The sequence below is a fragment of the Hyperolius riggenbachi genome, chromosome 10 (genome assembly GCF_040937935.1).
Source record: "Hyperolius riggenbachi isolate aHypRig1 chromosome 10, aHypRig1.pri, whole genome shotgun sequence".
Lineage (NCBI taxonomy): Eukaryota > Metazoa > Chordata > Amphibia > Anura > Hyperoliidae > Hyperolius > Hyperolius riggenbachi.
In genome coordinates this window covers 204,975,734-204,999,654 of record NC_090655.1, presented here as the reverse complement: position 1 = coordinate 204,999,654, position 23,921 = coordinate 204,975,734, and the positions used below count along the sequence as shown (strand labels likewise).

Here is a 23,921-nt window from a genome sequence, read left to right as displayed (position 1 = left end):
TTAGGGGACGTTATGGTCGCATAACATGCCCCTAAAGCAACGCCCTGTGCTCTCTGATGTGGACGTCAGAGTGAGCCGCGTTGTGCAGCTCACTCTGGCGTCCGTGATGCGTACTCTTGGACGCATGCGGCATCACGTGGTCCCGCCCGGCCAATCGCCGCACAGAGCGGCCGCTCCAGGAAGTAAACACTGCACGTCACTGAGTGCAGTGAATATTAATTAGCCATGTGCCTGGCCGCTCTCCAATCCTCCCCAACATTACTGAGCATGTGTAAGCAGTCTAACACGGCTCTGCCGCTTATAAAGTACTGCATGCAGTACGTTGTCTTATGGCGCAGCGTTACTAAGTAACGCAACGTGGGCACTGTGAACAGCCCATTGATTTTTCATTGCTGTGCGGTGGGGTGCATTACAGGCTGCTCTAACGTGCGCCTGTAACGTCCCGCTGTGAAACCAGCCTTAGTGATAAGGAATATAAAAATAGATTTCTTACCTCTTGCTGATTTTTTTGGGCAACCTTTTTCTCTCGTGGTCGTGTTCCACCGCAACTCCCTTAGGAAAAAAAACGGCTCCTCCACATCTAAAATGTGTCTGACATGGGAAAAACCTCTGCTTCTGAATGCACACTTGTGCACAAGCAGTGGGCTGTACTGAGCATGTACAAGTAACAGGAGGGAGAACTGCACCATCACTGTGGGTGGCAGGCAATAGGCAAGGGCAGACGGCCCATGATGAAACTAGTTCATGCATGGGCGCCTGAGCAGCAATGGCTAACTATAATGGGGACACCTCTTCCTGGCCACCTACCTACCTATACTGAGGGTGAAAATTTTGGGGTGCTGTGTGATCATTCCATATCTGGGGGTGGAGGCGAGGTTGGGGCGCCTCCTCACAAGTTTGCCTCAGGCAGCAAAACGTCTAAAACTGTCCCTGGCAATAGGCATGTAGGAGGCTGGGATTGGGAGTGGCTAACCAAAGAAGACTGTCTCTTTCATCTTTGAAGTTTGACTTCCTCAAAAAGTTGTTTGTTTTCCTCAGATTCCTTTATTTATTGATTTTTTTCCATTACAAATAACATTCTATCAGCATAGTCAGCAGAGAGAAGATAAAACAGTATTATAACAACTTTCCATTAAAAAACATGAAGGGACAGCAATATGTTTTGCTCATACTATTCCAAAATCGGCCTCATATATCCATGAGGCATCTATTAAAGCGAAAAATAGACATCCTATACTAGACATCAATCTCTTATGCTTTGTTTCCAATTTTTATCCCATCTCTATTAGGTCTTATTTCATCTTATCCAATAACCCCTATTCATACTGTTCACAATGATATGAAATATATAAGAAGACAAAAGCAAAACAAGTCAGCAACCTTCTCATCTCTCTCTCTTAGGTAGCAAAATGTAGTCCTTTACTCTCACCTTCTCTTTACACGTTCCTGTTCAATATCACCCACCATACATCCAACACCCATTCATTCAAGCTATCTTCCCTTATCTCCAATCCCCCACTCCTCCCACACGGCATCCCGTCACACATCGTAATATATCCATTTTATGATTTCTTACATTTCTCATTCATATATCCCTTTCCGGCTGGGCTCAAGCTAACTCTCATTATTAGAGATGGCTCGAACCTCCGATTTTAGGTTCGTGAACCTCGAACGCGAACTTTCGTGAACCGCAATAGACTTCAATGGGGAGGCGAACTTTGAAATCTAGAAACATTTATGCTGGCCACAAAAGTGATGGAAAAGATGTTTCAAGGGGTCTAACACCTGGAGGGGCGCATGGCAGAGTGGGATGGACACCAAAAGTCCTTGGATTTTACGCACAGCAGGGTTTTATGCACAGCAGTGTTTTAAGGGCAGAAATCACAATGCATGCTAAATTGGAGGCCTTGCATGTGTATACATCAATCAGGGAGTGTAATTAGTGTACTGCTTCACACTGACAGACTAAACTCACTGTGCGACGCACCGCAAACAGCTATTTGTGTAGTGATGGCCGTGCTGGACTGGTGCGCACCATGGCGAGAGTGCAGGTGATGGCGGTTTTCAAGCCCATATGGTCGGGCTGAGGTAGCTGAATGACAGAACAACAGTGATTGAGTGTCCAGATGATCGGATTTGGTCTGTCCACAATGAAGCAACAACCTTATCAGTGCTGCTCGGATTCAAATTCCGGATTGGATCCGGATCCGGATACCCAGATATCCGATCCGGGTCGGATATCCGATTTCTAAATTTTCCAAACCGAATACGAATCCGATATCCGACCCCAGTATCTGGGATATCCGGGCAAATTCGGATATCTAGATAGAAAAAACAGAAGTGGCCTTTAAATTGCCTTAAAAACTTTTTTCAGGGTAAATGAGGTATGTAGCATCATTATTTTTTAAAGGGGAACACTAATTGATGATGTGGGGACTTAAAATCTCCCCCCCCCCCCAAAAAAAATAGCTGTCAATTAACATCAGGCCTAGGTTCCAGACAGTGGTCGTGCAGCCCACATTGTGTCCAAAGTCCAACCGCACAACTAGGACATGGCAGTTTTCAGCCCAGAAACTTCCAAAAATTACGCAGCAATTGTGTTTTGGGTTAAATATAGGTGGTATCAGCGCAGCAGCAGTGGCCTGTGACATACTGGCGGTGTGAGCAGCACAGGCAGCAGGAGCAGGGCAATGCAGCAGCAGCAGGTGTAACATCTGCCGAACATGGCACTTGGCAGTGGCACATTGCACATGGCACGTGGGACTTGGCATGTGGCAGGTGGCACTTGGCACATGCCACTTTGCACTTGGCACGTGGCACATGCAAAGTGCCACGTGCAAAGTGCCACATGCCAAGTGCAAAGTGCCACGTGGGGATCGGTTAAAAAGGGCGCCTGTAACAAAGGGCGCCTGGTGGAGCCTATATTTATATAAATTCGGCTACAGCGAGGGCGCCTAGTGTAGCCCATGTAACATCGGTTATAAAATACATCACGGTATAGCCGATTGATGTGCACATCGGTTATAAAGTGATCTGTCACTTTTCTTACATAAGGGATTCCTTTTATATAACCCATATATTTTACCTATATCTGTTCACTTCGGTTTTGAAAGGGATCCTAATTCCTTTTCTAGCCCATGTTAATCAAAATCGTTTATGAAACGGATCCTTCATTTTGGTTATAAAAGGTATCCCAAAAGGGATCCCTTTGTTGTACTCCTTTTTTTTTTTTACAGCGGCTATAAAAGGCCAAATGTTTAGCCCATATTTGTTCTCTTAAATTATGAACGTGATCCTTCATTTGTTGCCCATGTGAGATAACTTTGGCTAGAAGGAGGACGACAAGTTTAGCCCATATGTTGTACCCTCAACTATGAAAGTGAACCGATTGCTAGCCCCTATACACGAATTTCAGCTACTTTTCTCTGGATGTCCGTGTAACCCATAAACGGTTACAGCAACTCTGCTACAGAAACCACCTGGTGTAGCCTATAAAGTTTGAAACTATCGATAGTATGCCTACAAACCAGCTACAGCTGTAGCCCTTATATGCGAATTTACTCAATCACAAAGTGATTGTGCTTTTTGTAGCCCATATTTAGCTAAAACCGTTCCAAATAGCTGTGTATTAGCCCATAATATACATTTGCCTGTAATACGCAGTACGGTCGTAGCCCATATACCCAAAGCGTGCTTCTTGTAGCCCATATTGAAGTAAACCTTTCCAAATAGCTCTGTTGTAGCCCATATTATACAGTTGTCTGTAGTACGGACTCCGTTCGTAGCCCATATCGCCAAATCGCGCGCTTCTAGTAGCCCATATTCTGCTAAAACCTTTCCAAATTGCTGTTTTAGCCCATAATATACATTTGTCTGTCATACGGAGTCCGGTCGTAGCCCATATCCCTAAATCTCCCTCATGGTTTTAATACTAATATTAACCACTTCAGCCTACAGCTTCGAAAATCTTATGCATCCGAGCAATGTTCACCTCCCATTCATTCGCTAATAACTTTATCGCTACTTATCAAAATTAATTGATCTATATCTCATTTTTTCCGCCACTAATTAGGCTTTCTTTAGGTAGTACATTTTGCTAAGAGCCACTTTACTGTAAATACATTTTAACAGGAAGATTAAGATAGAAATGGAAAAAAATCATTATTTCTCAGTTTTTGGTCATTATAGTTTAAAATTAATACATGTTACAGTAATTAAAACCCATGCATTTTATGTGCCCATTTGTCCCGCTTATTACACCATTTAAATTACATCCCTATCACAATTTATGGCGCCGATATTTTATTTAGAAATAAAGGTGCATTTTTTCAATTTGCGTCCATCACTATTTACAAGCTTAGAATTTTAAAAAATTTAATAAGATGCTCTCTTGACATGTATATTTAAAAAGTTCAGACCCTTAGGTAACTAGTTATGTAGTTTGTTTTTTTTTAATTGTAATTTTTTTATTTTTTTTTAATACAAAAATGTATTTGGGTAATTTTAGTTTGGGAGGTAAATAGCCAATTTTAGATGTAATATAATGTATTTTTTTATTCAATACAGGTATGTGGGTGCAGTTTACTATTTGGCCACAAGATGGCCACATTCAAAAAATTCCTAGATGCGAACGATGTCGCATCTAGGAACTAAAATGAAGAGAAGAAGTTTCCTAGGGCAGAAATACCACGCTCTCTGATGAGAAAGCGTCGGTATTTCTGCCGGGGACTTAGATCGGTGAATGGGAATTATATTCCCATTCACTGATCGGGGGGGGCAGCGGGAGGCAGCGGGAGCGCGCGCGGGCGCGCGCCCGATCGCGCGCACCACACGGCTGCAGCACCACTGCCTATCTGGACGGATATATGCGTCCAGATATGGCAAAGTGGTTAATGAGCAGTTGCCCATACGTCATTGACCGGATATGTAGCCGTGTAAGTATAGCCCATAGTGCTACATTACAATGTTGATGTTAATGAAAGTTCGATTCATCTCATGCAATTGTTTCATTATAACAATTCCAATCATAGGATTAGAACTGGATCATGAAGGAGTCGTTATTCATTGTACCGGGGAGTCGGTGCTAGTCACTTCCATCAGTCTTCATAATGAATCTTATAGTTGCTCCATCAGCAGTGGCTGACTGTGAGTACTTTGAATGAGTTAATTTATCATTTGCAAGTGACTCACTTGTTTCACATTGAGAACTAGTTATGTTATAAAAAAAAGCATTCTTGCCTGGCATGATTGGGATCTTTTCTACAGTTTAGCTGAGTGCAATAGTAAGGCAGGCTTAAAGGTGCCCATACACTTACCAGATTGTCCTGTGATATACAGCAGAATTTATTCGATGTAATAGAACTGGATCATGAAAGACTCCTTATTCATTGCAAAGAAGTGTTGTATGGTATTTGTACTGGATCACGGCAGATTCATTATTCATTCTTCATTCTGAATCAGATAGTTGGTCCATCAGCACCAGCTGAGTGTCAGCACTTCGAATGAGTTGCTTTCTCAAGTACTTATGGTATGAATGGTTCATGCCTGGCTGGCATGTATTGGATCTTTCCTATAGTGTGTCTGAGTGCAATTTCATGACCGGATTAAAGGGGCTCCTACACTTACCCATTTTTCCCACGATATACAGCCGATTGGATAAGTGTTATCGAATCTGTAGTAGCAAGAAGTTTTAAATCAGGATGATACCATTTATTGGCTAACTACAAATGAATAAGAATAAACAAGCTTTTGGCCTTGCAGCCTTCGTCAGGTTTATATCCTGTAGTGTCTCGAATCTGTAGTCGAATCTGTAGTGCAATTGATGTGCAAACGCTGATCGACCGTTCGATTTGTATGTGAAATCTAAAATTCCCGTGTATGTGTCCATGGCGAAGATATTGCTTGATTGATGGCGTGTTGGGATAGCGTTGATATCAGCGTTGTAATATGCGACGTCCTACGCTAGTGGCAATACATTAAGTGTTCCGCATGCGCGTGTCCTTAGTGTCCCTTCTACGCGCTGTTGTCTGGCTGGCTTCTCTTACTTCCATGTTGGTGGAGGTTTAAACAGTGAAGCTTGAGCGCTGGACCCCAGAGCATAGACGAGACAGCGGAGACCTGTGTATGTGCACAGGCTGGAACAGGCTATGTCTGAAAGGGTTTGGGGTGAGAATGATTGAAAATCATTTAGCAGTCTATGCAGGCAGCCAATATATCCCTCTTTGATCAGATTCAATCACAGATGGATCTATGTGCTGGTCGATGTGTTAGGAATTGTTCAGTGTATGGCAGTCTTTGTTAACTATTTGCACCAGACTTATCCGAACTTTGTAATTGCTTCAAAGTACATACATTATTTCACTTTGTAAAGAAATTAATCTATGCTCAGATCCTATGTGCTCTAGGTCAAAAATACTGAGAATTTCAAACCACCAGAAAATGATAATGAAAGGGAGGATCAAACGGCTCACAATGTTGAACAAAGTCAAAGTTGATTTTGCACGTGGAAATTTGATGTAGGAGTGGTTGAAAAAAAAAAGTTTGGATTATTAGTTTGCTGTTATACAGGGTGGGGATGAGCAAGGTAGGAAGTAAAAGAGATTCAGTGGCGGTCACAGACAGCAGTGGGCCCCTGTGCAAAATCCCAATTGCCTGGCCACATGTCCCGCATAGAAAAAGGTGCGCTGCATCAAAAACCAGTTGTTAACACAACCTACAGGCCACACAGCTTTACGCGGCAAAACATGGGTGTGTCAGTAACCGGGTGAGGGCGGAGCTAATTTTCATTTAAAGTGAACACGGGGTGGGTGAGAGTGATTATGGATGCAGCCATATTTATTTCCTGTACAATTGTAGTTGCCTGGAAGCCCTGCTGATGTATTTGGCTGCAGTAATGAACTGAATTACAAGAGTAACAATCATGCAGGTAATCTTGTGAGTTCTGACAATATTGTCAGAAACCCCTGACCCTGCTGCATGGTTGTTCAGGGTCTATGGTTGAAATAATATGAGGCATCGGACCAGCACGCCAGCCAGGCAATTTCGATTTCTAAAAAGGAGATAACTATAGCAGCATCAATATTATTCTCACCTCAAGTTCATTTTCAAATTGCAATGCAAAGATAGTGGGCCAAAGTGTTTGTTACCATTTCCTCTGAAAATTAACAAAACTGTGCAGGTTTTTAGAGGAAAATACACTTAGGGCTTGATTCAAAAACCGGTGCTAACCTACTTAGCACGTCTAAAGTCTTTAGACGTGCTAACCAGGGTGCTAAGTAGGTTAGCACCAGATTTCTCAATCAGATCGCGCACAAAGTTTTGTGTGCAAAGTTTTGCGCGCGCAAAGTCCTATGCGCTTGCTAAGTCCCATAGGCTTTAATGGGCACTTCGCGCGGCAGTGCGCGCGTAAAGTTTTACACGCGTAAAGTTTTACGTGCATAAAACTTTATGCGCGAAAAGCTTGTTTAGACGTGCTAAGCGGGTTTTCACAGGCGTGCTAACAGTTAGCACCGCTTTGTGAATCAAGCCCATAATGTAAGCAGATTTGACAAGACAATACATAAAATCATGTCGTATATTTGAGCTGAAAACACGTTCAATCATGTGTACTAATATGCCCAGAAAATAAATGCAATCATGTGGCAGACCTGCCGAGAACATACACCTGCTAAAATACATTACAAAAACATTTTTTAACTCACCTGCAGCCTCACACTTCCTGTCCCAGCCTCCGTGATTCGTGCAGCTCCCATGGGTGGGTGGGTATGTAGGTAGCCTGGTGGGTGGCTAGGTAGATAGCCGGGTGACTACAATCCTCACTCCATCACATCAGGGGCCCTCCCTCCCGTGACACGCGGCGTCAGAACCGGAGGGTGGCAAATATAGTAATTTTACATTGGGTACAGCCGGCACAAGAGGTTCTGCCGCCTAGGATAAACTGTCTCCTCTACTCTATATGTTGCTCACTAACTCCTGGTTTAGTAGCGAGCGACATACAGAGGACAGTAGACAGTGCACAACAGGCGTCTGAACCTCTTGCGCCTGCTGGACCCAATGTCAACTTCCTATATTTGCCGCTCATCCACCGCATGTGGGCGGGGGCCCCGAGGGGCGGGGGGTGGTGGATTGGAAGCACTGCGCACTACAGCCCGAAGGACGGCCGATGAGGTCAGCGCGCCCCCATGAGGTGCACATTGGAGCGCACAAGAGCCCAACTTGGCAGCCGGCCTGGCCAGTTCGAGTCGTCCAACAGACACCACCGGGAGCCTGCGGACCGGCGGCAATGGCAACTCTTGCCTGCCACGGGCTGGAGGAAGCAACAGGTAAGTGGATATGGATTTGTTTTTTTCCCACTCCCTGAACCTTCCCTTTACACATGCAGTGGTCTGAGTGGAAAAAAAGGCTCTGGCCCTTATGAACACTTCACAAGCATCTAACGCTGATAGGTCATAAGTGGTTTTCCATGGAAATGGCCGCTCATTCCAGCGGACGTTCCATGTCAGTTCACAGAGGGTGTCTCCGTGAACAGACTGCGAGCCACCAATCGCAGCTCACAGGCTAAATGTGAACACGCGGGGAAGAAATCACCAGTGTTTACGTCGCACGGTGCTGCTGCGCAGCAGCGCCGTAAAGGAGATTGGCGATCCACGGCCTATGATTGGTAATGCCCATGGGAAGGAGGGGAGGGAAAGAGAGGGAGGTGAAATATCGCTGCGGAGGGGGCTTTCAGGAGCCCCCCCGCTACACGCAGATAGCCACCGGCGATCAGAACCCACCAGCAGGACATCCCCCTAGTGGGGAAAAAAGATGGTGAAGTCTGGTCGCCCCGGCTGCAAGGTGATTTGTGCTGTGGGCTGGAGAGCCCATGCAGCACAGATCATGGAAAACAAGCACGGTCCTTAAAGGGGCACTTAAGTCAAACAAAAAAAATGAGTTTTACTCACCTAGGGCTTCCAATAGCCCCCTGCAGCTGTCCGGTGCCCTCGCCGTCTCCCTCCGATCCTCCTGGCCCCGCCTGCAGCCACTTCCTGTTTCGGTGACAGGAGCTGACAGGCTGGGGACGCGAGTGATTCTTCGCGTTCCTGGCCACAATAGCGCCAGCTATGCTACTATAGCATATATCATATACCATATAGCACCATAGAGGGTGCTAATGTGTCTGGGAACGCGAAGAATCACTCGCGTCCCCAGCCTGTCAGCTCTTGTCACCGAAACAGGAAGTGGCTGCCGGCGGGGCCAGGAGAATCGGAGGGAGACGGCGAGGGCACCGGACAGCTGAAGGGGGCTATTGGAATCCCCTGGTGAGTAAAAATCATTTTTTTTTTACTTAAGTGTCCATTTAAGTGGGTAAGGGGCGACACAACTGTGGTCCTTAGGTGGTTAAAGATACTCACAGTCTCACAATCAGCCAGTGATGAAAGACCAAGTATCTGATTCAAAATGAAGACTGCTGAAGGTGACTAGGCAAGACTCCAGGGTACAAAGAATAAATATTCTTTCATGATCCAGTTAAAATCCAATCAATCACTTTATTGAAATGAATAATGAATCTTTCTTGAATCAATTCATTGAAATGAACCAATGTAATGAAATGAACCAAACTTTGATTAACATCAGCATCGTTCAATATCAATAACATAGTAATTTAGTAGTATGGGCTATATCTACTAGGCTAAATATCCAGACAGTGACGTATGGGCAACTGATTATTAATATATGATTTTAGATCATGAGGAAGATTTTGGAATATGGGGTACGAAACAAGTAATTGCAGACGAATGTATATTATGGGCTATTCTTTATGCTAAGGACTTGGGTAACGTTTTGGAACAATATGCATTTTTCATTGACTAAGTTGGCAAATAAGGGCTACAGTTGTAGCCTGTTTGTAGGCATAATGTATGTGGGAAAAACATTTTTAGGCTACACCGGGTGCTTTCTGTAGCCGAGTTGATGTTACATGGGCTACAACGAACCACTACATGCATCCGAAAATAACAGATGTGGTCTACAAAATAGACTATTTTGATAGCACCGGAGGGACCGTTTATGGGCTACACAAGGAGTACCCTTTTTTGTAGATGGATCGGCTACAAAAAATGTGTATGTTTTGGTAGCCTAAATTAATATATAAAGGGCTTGATTCACAAAGCGGTGCTAACCTACTTAGCACGTCTAAAGTCTTTAGACGCGCTAACTAGGGTGCTAAGTAGGTTAGCACTGGATTTCTCAATCAGATCGCGCGCTAACTTTGCGCGCGCAAAGTTTTACGCGTGCAAAAGTTTTACGCGCGCTAAGTCCCATAGGCTTTAATGGGCACTTCGCGCGGAGCGCCCTGCGCTCTGTGCAGTACGCGCGTAAAGTTTTACGCGCATAAAGTTTTGCGCGCGTAAAGTTTTATGCGCGAAAAGCTTGTTTAGACGTGCTAAGGGGGTTTTCACAGGCGTGCTAACAGTTAGCACCGCTTTGTGAATCAAGCCCAAAGGCTACAAAATTTAACTTTTTATAGTGTAAGGTAAGATATAAAGGCTATAGAGTTGGGCCGAACCTCCGATTTTAGGTTCGCGAACCGGGTTCGCGAACTTCCGCGGAAGGTTCGGTTCGCGTTAAAGTTCGCGAACCGCAATAGACTTCAATGGGGATGCAAACTTTGAAAAAAAAAATAATTATGCTGGCCACAAAAGTGATGGAAAAGATGTTTCAAGGGGTCTAACACCTGGAGGGGGGCATGGCGGAGTGGGATACACGCCAAAAGTCCCCGGGAAAAATCTGGATTTGACGCAAAGCAGCGTTTTAAGGGCAGAAATCACATTGAATGCTAAATGACAGGCCTAAAGTGCTTTAAAACATCTTGCATGTGTATACATCAATCAGGTAGTGTAATTAAGGTTCACTACTAAACAGGTATACAGTGGCGGGTCCACTGAACAGAACAGGTATGCAGTGGCGGGTTCACTGAACACAACAGGTATGCAGTGGCGGGTTCACTGAACAGGTATACAGTGGCGGGTTCACTGAACAGAACAGGTATACAGTGGCGGGTTCACAGAACAGGTATGCAGTGGCAGGTTCACTGAACACAACAGGTATGCAGTGGCGGGTTCACTAAACAGGTATACAGTGGCGGGTCCACTGAACAGAACAGGTATAAAGTGGCGGGTTCACTGAACACAACAGGTATGCAGTGGCGGGTTCACTAAACAGGTATACAGTGGCGGGTCCACTGAACAGAACAGGTATGCAGTAGTGGGTTCACAGAACAGGTATGCAGTGGTGGGTTCACAGAACAGGTATGCAGTGGCAGGATCACTGAACAGGTATGCAGTGGTGGGTTCACAGAACAGGTATGCAGTGGTGTATGCAGTGGCAGGATCACTGAACAGGTATGCAGTGGTGGGTTCACAGTACAGGTATGCAGTGGTGGGTTCACAGAACAGGTATGCAGTGATGGGTTCACAGAACAGGTATGCAGTGGCAGGATCACTGAACAGGTATGCAGTGGTGGGTGGGTTCACAGAACAGGTATGCAGTGGTGGGTTCACAGAACAGGTATGCAGTGGCAGGATCACTGAACAGGTATGCAGTGGTGGGTGGGTTCACAGAACAGGTATGCAATGGTGGGTTCACAGAACAGGTATGCAGTGGCAGGATCACTGAACAGGTATGCAGTGGTGGGTTCACAGAACAGGTATGCAGTGGCAGGATCACTGAACAGGTATGCAGTGGTGGGTTCACAGAACAGGTATGCAGTGGCAGGATCACTGAACAGGTATGCAGTGGTGGGTGGGTTCACAGAACAGGTATGCAGTGGCAGGATCACTGAACAGGTATGCAGTGGTGGGTGGGTTCACAGAACAGGTATGCAGTGGCAGGATCCCTGAACAGGTATGCAGTGGTGGGTGGGTTCACAGAACAGGTATGCAGTGGCAGGATCACTGAACAGGTATGCAGTCGGCTCACTGAACAGAACAGGTATGCAGCCAGGAAAAGCTAAGCCTAACTAATCTTTCCCTATGAGAGACAGACAGCAGCTCGCCCTACTCTCTCTAATGCAGGCACACGAGTGGCCGTAATGGCCGCCGCTGCCTGCCTTATATAAGGGGGGTGGGGCTCCAGGGGCTAGTGTAGCCTAATTGGCTACACTGGGCCTGCTGACTGTGATGTAGAGGGTCAAAGTTGACCCTCATAGTGCATTGTGGGGCGAACCGAACTTCCGGAAACGTTCGCCTGCGGGAGGCGAACGCGAACCACCGAAGTTCGCCGGGAACCGTTCGCCGGCGAATCGTTCGGCCCATCTCTAATAGGCTACACAAGGAGCCCTATTACACGCCATATCCATACATGGGCAACACTAAAACCCCATTTCTGTAGCCGAAATTAATAGATATTGGCTACAAAAAAAGGATCACTTTTATAAGCGAAGGTACTGTATAGGCTAAACCAGCATAGCCGCCTTTATCACATATGGGCTATAAAACTGGATCCCTTTCATAACCGAAGAGAATATGTATGGGTAAAACCATGTGCCCTGTTTAATAAACGAAGTACAAATATATGGGCTAACAAAACGGATCCCTTTTTTAACCAGTTGAGAAAAACGGGCTATTCGGGGGCGTTTGTAGCCCATATTATATGGGCTACATTACATGCCCTCCTTATAGTGCAAACACGTGCAAAGTGCCACGTGCCACACTTTGCACTTTGCACGTGGCACTTTGCACTTTGCACATGTTTGCACATGGCACTTTGCACGTAGCACTTTGTACATGGCACTTTGCACGTGTTTTCACATGCCACTTTGCACTTTGCACGTGTTTGCACATGGCACTTTGCACGTGGCATTTTGCACGTGGCACTTTGCACTTTGCATGTTTTTGCATGTGGCACTTTGCCTTTTGCACGTGTTTGCACATGGAACTTTGCACGTGGCACTTTGCACATGGCACTTTGCACATGGCACTTTGCCCTTTGCACGTGTTTGCACGTGGCACTTTGCACGTGGCACTTTGCACATGGCACTTTGCACGTGGCACTTTGTACTTTGCACTTGGCCCTTTGCACGTGCAAAGTGCCACGTGCCAACTGCAAAGTGCCAAGGGCCACGTGCCGAGTGACAGTCAGACAGCAGAGGAGAGGACACTAACTGTCACACTGGCACTGCTCAGCAGCACCGCAGTTCTGTAGTAAGCTAACACAGTAGTAGTACTACTCTAACAACTACTAGCACTGACTGCAGTACTACAGTACTAACTACACAATTACACAGTAATGCTATTCCCTAATCTCTAACCTATACTGTAGCTAGATAAGGCTAATAGCTGGCCAGGAGGCAGCAGCTGGTCTGGTCTGTGCACAGCACACACACAGACACATAGCAGCTGCCTGCAGCACTGGAGCACACACTCTGACTGTCACACAATGAAATCAAGCTAATTAACGATTTAACAATAGTGTAGTGATAGCGAAGGGGTTAATCACTGAACAGCTTTAGGTTTACACTGTATACATACTTGCGAGGCCAGCAGCACTGGAGCATGTCTCTCAGCGAGCATTCACAAGCAAGGGACGCTATTTCTCATCATGGCAGCCTTCCTTATTATACAGGGGGGCTGGCCAGTGTTCTTTTCTGTGATTGGGTGCCAGAATTTAGTCTGGGAGGCCTCTGATTGGCTCAATGAGGTCAGGTGGGGCTGGCCAGGGATCCCCTCTGTGATTAGTTGCTAGGGCTTCTGCTGGAAGCCCTCTGATTGGCTCAGTGATGTCCTGGACCTCTTACAGTATCTCAATAGTCGGATATCTGCCGAATATCCGCGGTATCCAAGTAAATTTGCCTTCTGACCGTAGGAAAATTAATCCCCGCCGACTTTAGCGGTTATTAGCAAGCAAAGCCCCTTTAAAAGCTAAAAACCCCAAAATTGCTGGAAATGTTAAGAATAGTGGGAACAAGAGGACATTTTTTTTTTTTTTTTTTTAAAAACCTTATACTTTTTGAGAAAATCGATTTTAAAGTTTCAAAGAAAAAAGAGCCGATTTATTTAAATCATTAAAAAGAGCCGATTCATTAAAAAGAACCAGCTCATTCATGAACCAGTTATTATAGCTTAGAATGCGTTCTGTGCAGGACGTATAGCTGCCGGCTCCATGGGTGCACCGGGTGCTTGGCTAGGTGAGGCTGACAGGTGAGGAGGTGGGGAGAGACAGCAGGAGCCGGCAGCTATGCGTCCCAAAGGACGCATTCTCTGTTATGTGGGGGGCGTCTGAGATCTTCAAGCAACTTAATTGAAGATTGCAAGATAAGAGGATACTGTATTCGTTGGATATCCGCATTGCCCAGCCAACTATCTGCAGATAGCTATCCGGCATTGGGCCCAGGTATCCGGAATCCGAATCTGGTCAGATAGCTGAAAAATGGTCGGATATCCGGATTACCCGAATATCCGGAATCCGGATGAGCACCCCTGAACCTTATTATCTATCTTCTTGGGTCAGGTGTGCCCCCCCAACCCCAACACACTAATTTAGCCAGTCATTGCTTCATTGTGATAGGCAAGCCCCTTCACCACGGCAAGGTAACAATCACTAAGGGGAATTGACACATGTACATGCCTTTTGTTTTGTTGTTGCAGCCGCAGTGCAGCCAGAAAAATTAGGCAGGCATGTACACGCACTAGAAAAATTATTATAGCGGCCTTAAAAATGTAGGAATCCACCTGGGTTCGGGTTCGCATTTTTCCATAGACTTTAATGCCCGCCAACTTTAGCGGTTAATAGCAAAGTCACCTTACATAGTAGACACACCAAATTTGCAGGGTATGTAGAGGGGGACAATGACTACAAGAGGAAAAAAACAATTCAAAAAGACCTTGTAGTTTTAAAAAAAATTGATTTCAAAATTCTTCTTCTGACCGTGGGAGAATTAAATGGCCGCCGAGTTTAGCGGTTAATAGCAAAGCCCCCTTAAAAGCTAAAAACACCAAAATTGCTGGGAATGTTAAGAAGAACAGTGGGAACAAGAGATTTTTTTTTTTCAAAAAGACCTTATACTTTTTAAGAAAATCTATTTTACAGTTTCAAAGTAAATTTGCCTTCTGACCGTAGGAAAATTAATCCCCGCCGACTTTAGCGGTTAATAGCAAGCAAAGCCCCCTTAAAAGCTAAAAACCCCAAAATTGCTGGAAATGTTAAGAATAGTGGGAACAAGAGGACATTTTTTTTTTTTTTTTAAAAACTTATACTTTTTGAGAAAATCGATTTTAAAGTTTCAAAGAAAAAAGAGCCGATTTATTTGATTCATTAAAAAGAGCCGATTCATTAAAAAGAACCAGCTCATTCATGAACCAGTTATTATAGCTTAAAATGCGTCCTGTGCAGGACGTATAGCTGCCGGCTCCATGGGTGCACCGGGTGCTTGGCTAGGTGAGGCTGACAGGTGAGGAGGTGGGGAGAGACAGCAGGAGCCGGCAGCTATGCGTCCCAAAGGACGCATTCTCTGTTATGTGGGGGGCGTCTGAGATCTTCAAGCAACTTAATTGAAGATTGCAAGATAAGAGGATACTGTATTCGTTGGATCGTTTACCAAGGATATTGGCGTGGGATTTTTTTTAAAGGTACAGGTAAGTATTTATGGTTAATTTAGAATAATAAAATACTTTTCTCGTGGTTGTGTTTCTTAAAGGGGACTCACAGATGCCACCATGAATTCCCCCAGGGAGTCGTCACCCCCACCTCCTCCTGGGGCACCGGAGGTGGGGAAGAGCCCCTTGTCCATGGATTGGACAAGGGCTCAGGGGGGAGGGGAAGGCTTGGCCGCCCCTCCCCCCATAGCCCCCCATACCATGGACCATGCGGGCTGGTATAGCTCAGGGTGCGAAGCCCCAGTCGGCCGGGGCTCCGCAATCTGGCTATCCCAGCCTGCATGGGGGACAAGGGGTTACAGAGGCTTGGGAGGGGGAGCCTTACACCATTTTTTTTTCAAATTTCCCACACTCAGCACATAAAGATAATATATATATATTTTTTTAAAGGACTTCCGATGGATCTGGATTATGAAAAGGTATTTAACTGTTTCCCATTTGAGGCCTCGGAAGTCCTTTAAATATTGTTTCCTGCTATCTTTTTAACATATCCTGCAAATTTAGTGTTGCTAGGATGTAAGGGGCCTTTGCTATTAACTGCTAAAGTCGGCGGGTGATAACCAACCAGAGTTATAGGGGTGCAAAAGTGCTGAATTCTGCCATTGGCTTTTATTGGGCTCCCTATTCCACTTTCCAAAGTCTCACATTTTTTCAAAGGGCGATGGCTCAGCAATGGCACAATTTTCTAGCATTGTAGAGACTCTCAGGGGGATCATGACTGGTAAGTTGCGGGCCCCTAGGCCAAAGAGGTCATAGTCTAGGGTCAAAATGTCGTGAGATTCAGAGTTTGCTAACGGCCATGGCTGTGATTTATGTTCGTCAGAATTGCCACCATTAACATTGCCAAAATGAAAAGGTTTTTGTGAACCTAGGCTATGACCTCTTAGGCCGAGGGACCCTAAACTCACCAGTCATGATCCCCCTAAGAGTCCGTACAATGCTAGAAAATGTGCCACTACTGAGCCATCGCCCTTTGAAAAAATGTGAAATTTTGGAAAGTGAAACAGGAGGCCCAATGAAAGCCTATGGGGGAATTTAGCACTTTTGCACCCCGTAACTCTGGTTTGCAGAGATGTAGGAAACCCAACATTGGAGTGCAAGTACAACAATATGCCTTCTACTTGCGTGAGACATTTCGTGAGATTCAGACTTTGCTAACGGCCATGGCTGTGATTTATGTTTGTCAGAATCGCCACCATTAACATTGCCAAAATGAACAGGTTTTTGTGACCGTAGGCTATGACCTCTTTGGCCTAGGGGCCCGAAACTCACCAGTCATGATCCCCCTAAGAGTCCCCACAATGCTAGAAAATGCTGAGCCATCGCCCTTTGAAAAAAAGTAAGATTTTGGAAAGGGAAATAGGAGGCCCAAGGAAAGCCTATGGGGGAATTTAGCTGCTGAGCCATCGTCCTTTGAAAAGATTTGGGATTTTTGAAAGTGAAATAGGGAGCCCAATAAAAGCCAATGGCAGAATTCAGCACTTTTGCACCCCTATAACTCTGGTTGGTTATTACCCGCCGACTTTAGCAGTTAATAGCAAAGGCCCCTTACATCCTCCTAGCAACACCAAATTTGCAGGATATATTAAAAAGATAGCAGGAAACAATACTTAAAGGACTTCCGAGGCCACAAATCTGAAAAACGTTAAATACCTTTTCATAATCCAGATCCATGGAGGGCGCCATCCGCGCCCTCCCGTTCATTCCGCCATGGCTCCCGCAGTAATACAGGCCCCTCCGAACGGTTCAGGTTCAGTATTTACCTTTTTCACATTTGTGGCCTCGGAAGTCCTTTAAAAAAAAAATTATTATTTTTATGTTCATACTTTCATGCAATAACACAGCGCCAAGGTTTTATGTTGCTACATGCATGCATTTAATTCCATCCACCTCCAGAGATATGTTTCTTTACGTTCCTAAAGTGCACTTAAAGGGACTCCGAGCTCAGAAAAAAAAGGAAAGTTGTACTCACCAGGGGCTTTTTCCAGCCCAGTGCTGGTCGGGAGGTCCCACGCCGGCGTCCTGGCTCCTCTCCTTCTCCCCGCTCCGGAATGGCTGGCAGGCCGCAGCCCGGGCGACACTCTCCCGAGTGTTGGGCTGCTTCTTCCGCATATGACGCGGATTACGTCACACGCCGGCCGCCTCGCGTCATCACGGCGGCCGGCGTGAAAGTACTGCGCATGCGCGAACAAAGCGTGCATGCGCAGTACTTTCACGCCGGCCGCCGTGATGACGCGAGGCGGCCGGCGTGTGACGTAATCCGCGTCATATGCGGAAGAAGCAGCCCGACACTCGGGAGAGTGTCGCCCGGGCTGCGGCCTGCCAGCCATTCCGGAGCGGGGAGAAGGAGAGGAGCCAGGACGCCGGCGTGGGACCTCCCGACCAGCACTGGGCTGGAAAAAGCCCCTGGTGAGTACAACTTTCCTTTTTTTTCTGAGCTCGGAGTCCCTTTAAAGAGTACTCAGAAAGGAAGGAAGCAGAGAAAAGTTTCTCTCAGTGGATATGTAGAAAAGCTTTATTCAAACAAGGCACATAGGTACAGATGTTCAACACTCACATAAGGAGAGTCCTATATCTCCATAGGACCCTCTCCTGGTAATATCGCTTCCCACCCTTGTGATACTCTGAACCAGAAATATACGTGCAGTGGTGTCCATGGTGCCCAGCCTGCTCTCGTCCTGACTAGTTTCGGCCTGTCGCCGTCATCAGGGGGTACGAGAGCGAGCGGGCTAAGGCACAAATATATAGATTAGACATAATTACCTCTCCTGGATCAGCCTGCTGTTACCTCCTGGAGCGCCGCTCGTACTGGAAGTCACTTCCGGTACTCGGCCATACTAGGTCCGGTGACATCAGTGGAGCGCATATGCACTCCACCATTGAAAACAAAACGTTGGAACGGTGAATGCATCGCAATTGGCGCATGAGTAATGAAACAAGCGGCCATCCGTTCGCATAAGTTAGGTAGCAGCAAGCGGCGATTCATACGCATTCATATAAGGTGACATCATCCATAAATTAGTAAAATATCACAATTAAAAAATATAAATATATAAAAACATTAACAGAACAATATCAATAAAATAAAACAAATGTAAGTAATTCTGACAGGTATCTTACTGCCATCTAGTGACTTCTAGACCAATTACACCATCCCTAAAACCAAGATTACAATAGCAAATTCAATGTGAGGCTCATAATATTTCAACCTAGTATTATCACCATACAAATAGTATATATATATATATATTGCAAGGAATATACATATTGCACAAACCCCATCCATAATAACAGATAATAATTAAAAATAAATAATAAGATATAATGTACACAGAATGAATAGATGCATATAAATATCCCCTACCTTAAAGAAAACCTGAACTGAACATTAAAAGTCAAAATAAACATACACAAGTCATACATGCCTCCTGTGTAGACTACTCATCAATCTATTTTTCCTCTCCTGTGTCCTGTTTGTCCACTGTAATCAATGGAATTCTCCGTCCTCCATTTTGAAAATGGCTATTACCCCATAACAGCTTCCTGGTCAGCACACTGTTAAACTGTAACATCGTCCACTTGAGCCATAGGGAAACATGGACACATCAGTTCTCCTCTCAGCTGTAACTGACAGCAACTGATATATAACTGACAGCAACTGAGATATTTCAGTTCTGACAAAATGTTGTCAGAACTGGAAGGGATCACTGTAAGAAGAAAATGGGGAGCTTCTGAGTGGAACTGATGGCAAGGTAACTATGTAATGTTCATTTGAAGTTACCTCATGTGTTTATTTTAAATAATTTTACTCAGTACAAGTTCTCTTTAAGAATCCACATTCAGATCACATAGGTTGAAAAGTCCACCCTCAATTCAATAATTGGCTAAAAAACAATTAAGATTAAAATATATATTAAGACCAGGGGGAAACATGCAGTTTAACTTAATGATCCAATTCATTTCTAACTTGGCCAGATCTATATCTAAATTATTCCCCCTCCAACTCCTTGAGACCTGGTCGATAGCTGCCTACATATGTACTGTAAGTCCCTTCGGATTACAGTCATGTTCTTCTTTAAAATGTGCTGATACGGAATGGTCCATATAGCCATTCCTAATATTGTTCACATGTTCATACAGTCTCTCCTTGAGTGCCCTCGTGGTCAAACCAACATACTGTAGGCCACAAGGACACCCAAGGAGATACACCACCATCTTTGACTCACAGTTCAAGAAAGTTCTTATTCTGAAATCTTCCCCACTGCTATAACTGCTGAAAGACGTAGTCTTACGTGCAACTTTAGGACAATGTCTGCAGGCATAACAGTTGCCACATTTATAAAAGCCTGTGAAGTCCTCAAGTCGTCCTGAAGCTTGTTTAGGGATGTCTATTGCACTTCTCGTTATCATATCTTTTAAGTTTGGTGCCCTTCTATAGATTACATTGGGTCTATCAGGTAAGTTATTTGCCATCTCTGGGTCCGCCATTAGTATATGCCAATGCCTTTGTAGAATCTTTTTTTATGTCCCTATGCTGTATGCTGTAATCCATGATCAAAGACACTCTTAGATCATTCTCTCTCCTCACTGTCTGTTTGTGGATGACCAAATCTGGTCAATTTCTTCTTTTATATATCCCTTTTCCACAAATCTAGATGTTAAGAGATCTGCTTCCTTGTGGAAATCCTCTAATTGTGTGCAGTTTCTATACACTCTCAATAATTCACTTTTAGGGACCGATTTGAGCCATGTATCATGGTGGCAACTTTTGGAATATAGCTATTGCGGTCGGTGGGCTTAAAAAAAGTCTGTACTTTAATAGTACCACCAACATTTTTTATAACCAAATCCAAATACTCCACACAATCCGTACTATACTTGCACGTAAATTTAAGATTTAAGATTTTTCGTATTATCGTTGATGTGGTTTATAAACATCAACAGGGATGCTTCATCCCCCTCCCACACAAAGACCACATTGTCAAAGAGGTCAAAGAGGTCATAGCCTAGGGTCACAAAAGCTTGTTTTTTGGCAATGATGCCGGTGATGAACGTAAATCACTGCCATGTCCGTTAGCAAAGTCTGAAGCTCACAACATTTTGCATGCCTCTTTGACCTAGGGGCCCCAAACTCCCCAGTCCTTAGCCCCTAAAAGTCCCTACAATGCTAGAAAATTTGCCACTGCTGAGCCATCGTCCTGAAAAGATTTGAGATTTTTGAAAGTGAAATAGGAAGCCCAATGAAAGCCAATGGCAAAATTCAGCACTTTTGCACCCCTATAACTCTAATTGGTTATCACCCGCCGTCTTTAGCAGTTAACCTCCTGAGCGTTACGCCGCTCAGGAGGTTTTGCCAATTTGTGCCCCCCAGAGATCCAATGGCTGAAACCCCTATAGCTAGCACTAGGCTAGCTAGTATAAATGCCCGGCACCCCCCGATCTCCGCCGCTCCCCCATTAATACATTACCCAGCCTGGATCTAGTGATTGGCGGAGCCTCCCCGTACAGCTCGGGTCTTCTCTATGTGGAGGATCGCACATGACGTCATGACATTGCCGACATCATGACGTCATGCGCAAACCTGATCCTCCCCATAGAGAGACCAAAGCTGTGCAGGGAGGCTGCGCGATCACTGGATCCAGGGGGGATAATGTATTAACGGGAGGATCGGCGGCAATCGGCGGGGATTGGGAGGTTCCTGGGACTTGTACTAGCTAGCCTAGTGCTAGCTAAAGGGGTTTTAGCCATTGGATCACATTAATTTTACATGGGGGACTCCTGGGGCCAGAAAGTGGTATGCCCGACACAGTGTCGGGCATACCGCTGAGGAGATTAATAGCAAAGGCCCCTTACATCCTAGCAACACCAAATTTGCAGGATATGTTAAAAAGCAGGAAACAATATTGAAAAAAAAATAAAAGCTTTTTTTTATTATTATTTTTATGTGTTGAGTGTGGGAAATCTGAAAAAAAAAATGACACGGGGTCCCCCCTACCAAGCTCTCTGTAACCCCTTATGGGGCCTTTGCACCCTGAGCTATACCAGCCCGCATGGTCCATGGTATGGGGGGCTCCAGGGGAGAGGGGCGGCCAAGCCTTCCCCTCTCCCCCGAGCCCTTGTCCAATCCATGGACAAGGGACTCTTCCCCACCTCCGGTGCCCCAGGAGGAGGTGGGGCGAGACTCCCTGGGTGGGTTCATGTTGGCATCTGGGAGTCCCCTTTAAGAAGGGGACCCCAGATGCCCACCCCTTCCAGGAGAAATGAGTATAGGGGTACAAAGTACACCTTACCCATTTCCACAAAGGGTTAAATGAAATAAAAACACAAAGATGTAAAAAGTCCTTTAATGTTCTTAATTAATCAGAAATACTTACCTATACCTTTTTTAAAAAATGTCCCACGCCAATATCTTCGGTAAATGATCTAACAAATACAGTGTCCTCTTATCTTGCGATCTTCAATTAAGTTGATTGAAGATCTCTGCTGCCCCCACATAGCAGAGAATGCATCCTGTGGGACGCATAGCTGCCGGCTCCCACTGTCCTCCCCGCCTCCTCACCTCTCATCCTCTCATGGGTGCACCGGGTGCCAGCCTAGGTGAGGGTGACAGGTGAAGGCAGGTGGGGAGAGACAGCGGGAGTCGGCTGCCAGGGCCGGGCCGAGGCATAGGCTGGAGAGGCTCCAGCCTCAGGGCGCAGTGTAGGAGGGGGCTCAGAATTCATTCAGCTGTCATTCCTAATTGTGTTTGAAGCGGAAAGAAATAAGAAAAGGGGATACATGGCAGTGACTACAAGCCAGATAACTAGATAATAAGGTGTTGGGGGGGTTGGGGCCCTGTGGTGCCTCTTAGTCTAATAGCAATCAGTGTGTGACAGCTGGGGTGGTAGGGATGGAGGGGCGCACTTTGGTGTCTCAGCCTTGGGTGCTGGAGGACCTTGTACCGGCTCTGTCGGCTGCTATACGTCCTGCACAGGACACATTCTAAGCTATACTAACTGGTTCATGAATGAGCAGGTTCTTTTTAACGAATTGGCTCTTTTTAATGAATCAAATGAATCGGCTCTTTTTTCTTTGAAATTTTAAAATTGATTTTCTCAAAAAGTATAAGGTCTTTTTGAAAAAAAAATTCATCTTGTTCCCACTGTTCTTCTTAACATTTCCAGCAATTTTGGTGTTTTTAGCTTTTAAGGGGCTTTGCTATTAACCGCTAAAGTCGGCAGGGGTAATTTTTCCCACGGTCAGAAGGAGAATTTACATTGAAACTTTAAAATCGATTTTCTCAAAAAGTATAAGGTCTTTTTAAAAAAAAAATGTTTTCCTCTTGTTCCCATTCTTCTTCTTAACATTCCCAGCAATTTGGGTGTTTTTAGCTTTTAAAGTGGATCTGAGGTGAACTTTTACTCATTGCATAATTGTGTTCCTTTCCTATTGTTTATAGGGCATTCCTCAAGCCAAATACTTTTTTTTTTTGTTTTAATACTCAAATTCCCTATAAACTAAATAAACCATGCCCACAGGTTTTCAGAGAGCCTTGGCAGTAGCAAGGGCTCATGGGAGCTCAGTCTGGGCAGGGGGGGGAGGAGGTGTTACCAGGGCCGGAGCTACCATAGGAAAAAATAGGCAGTTGCCCCAGGGCCCCAGAGCCTGTAGGGACCCCCAAGTTGTCCATCTCCCATCTGAACTGTTGCTCCCCAGGGACACTGCAGAGTCTGTTAAGTTGGGGGATGATTGGGGGAGGGTCAGCAGCCAGCTCAGGGGCCCAGGAGGGAAATTTGGCTGCAACAAAGGGCCTCTGATGACGCTTTTTGGTCAGGGTGGTGTCTGTTGGGGGGCCCCCAGGCTAATCTTGCCCTAGGGCCCCATTGTTACTTGAACCAGCCCTGAGTGTTACTAGCCATTGATTTCAGAGGCAGAGGGGAGAAGGGAGGAGGGGGGATTAGGTTTTATCACAGTCTGAGTGCTGATGGTGCAGATAAGCCTGCCTCTGTGTAATGTTTACAAACAACATGGCTGCTGTCATTGTATCACAGGAAGAAATAATCATTTTCTATTAAATCTGTTTGCAGCTAGATTTGCTGTGTAAACTATCTAAACTTTAGATAAGATATATAGACCATTTACTTGTTATAGTTAGTTTTTCATCTCGGATCCGCTTTAAGGGTATTTGCTATTAACCGCTAAAGTTGGCAGGCGTTTAATTTTTCCACGGTCAGAAGGAGAATTTTAAAATCGATTTTCTCAAAAACTATAAGGTCTTTTTGAAAAAATTTTCCCCTCTTGTAGTCACTG

At 45.2% G+C, this 23,921-nt stretch overlaps 1 protein-coding gene across 1 annotated transcript in view; it reads left to right on the top strand.

The window, feature by feature from the left end:
- Positions 1-23,921, top strand: part of LOC137534257 (membrane-spanning 4-domains subfamily A member 4A-like) — a 105,509-nt gene that overhangs the window by 37,557 nt on the left and 44,031 nt on the right. The window lies entirely within an intron of this gene.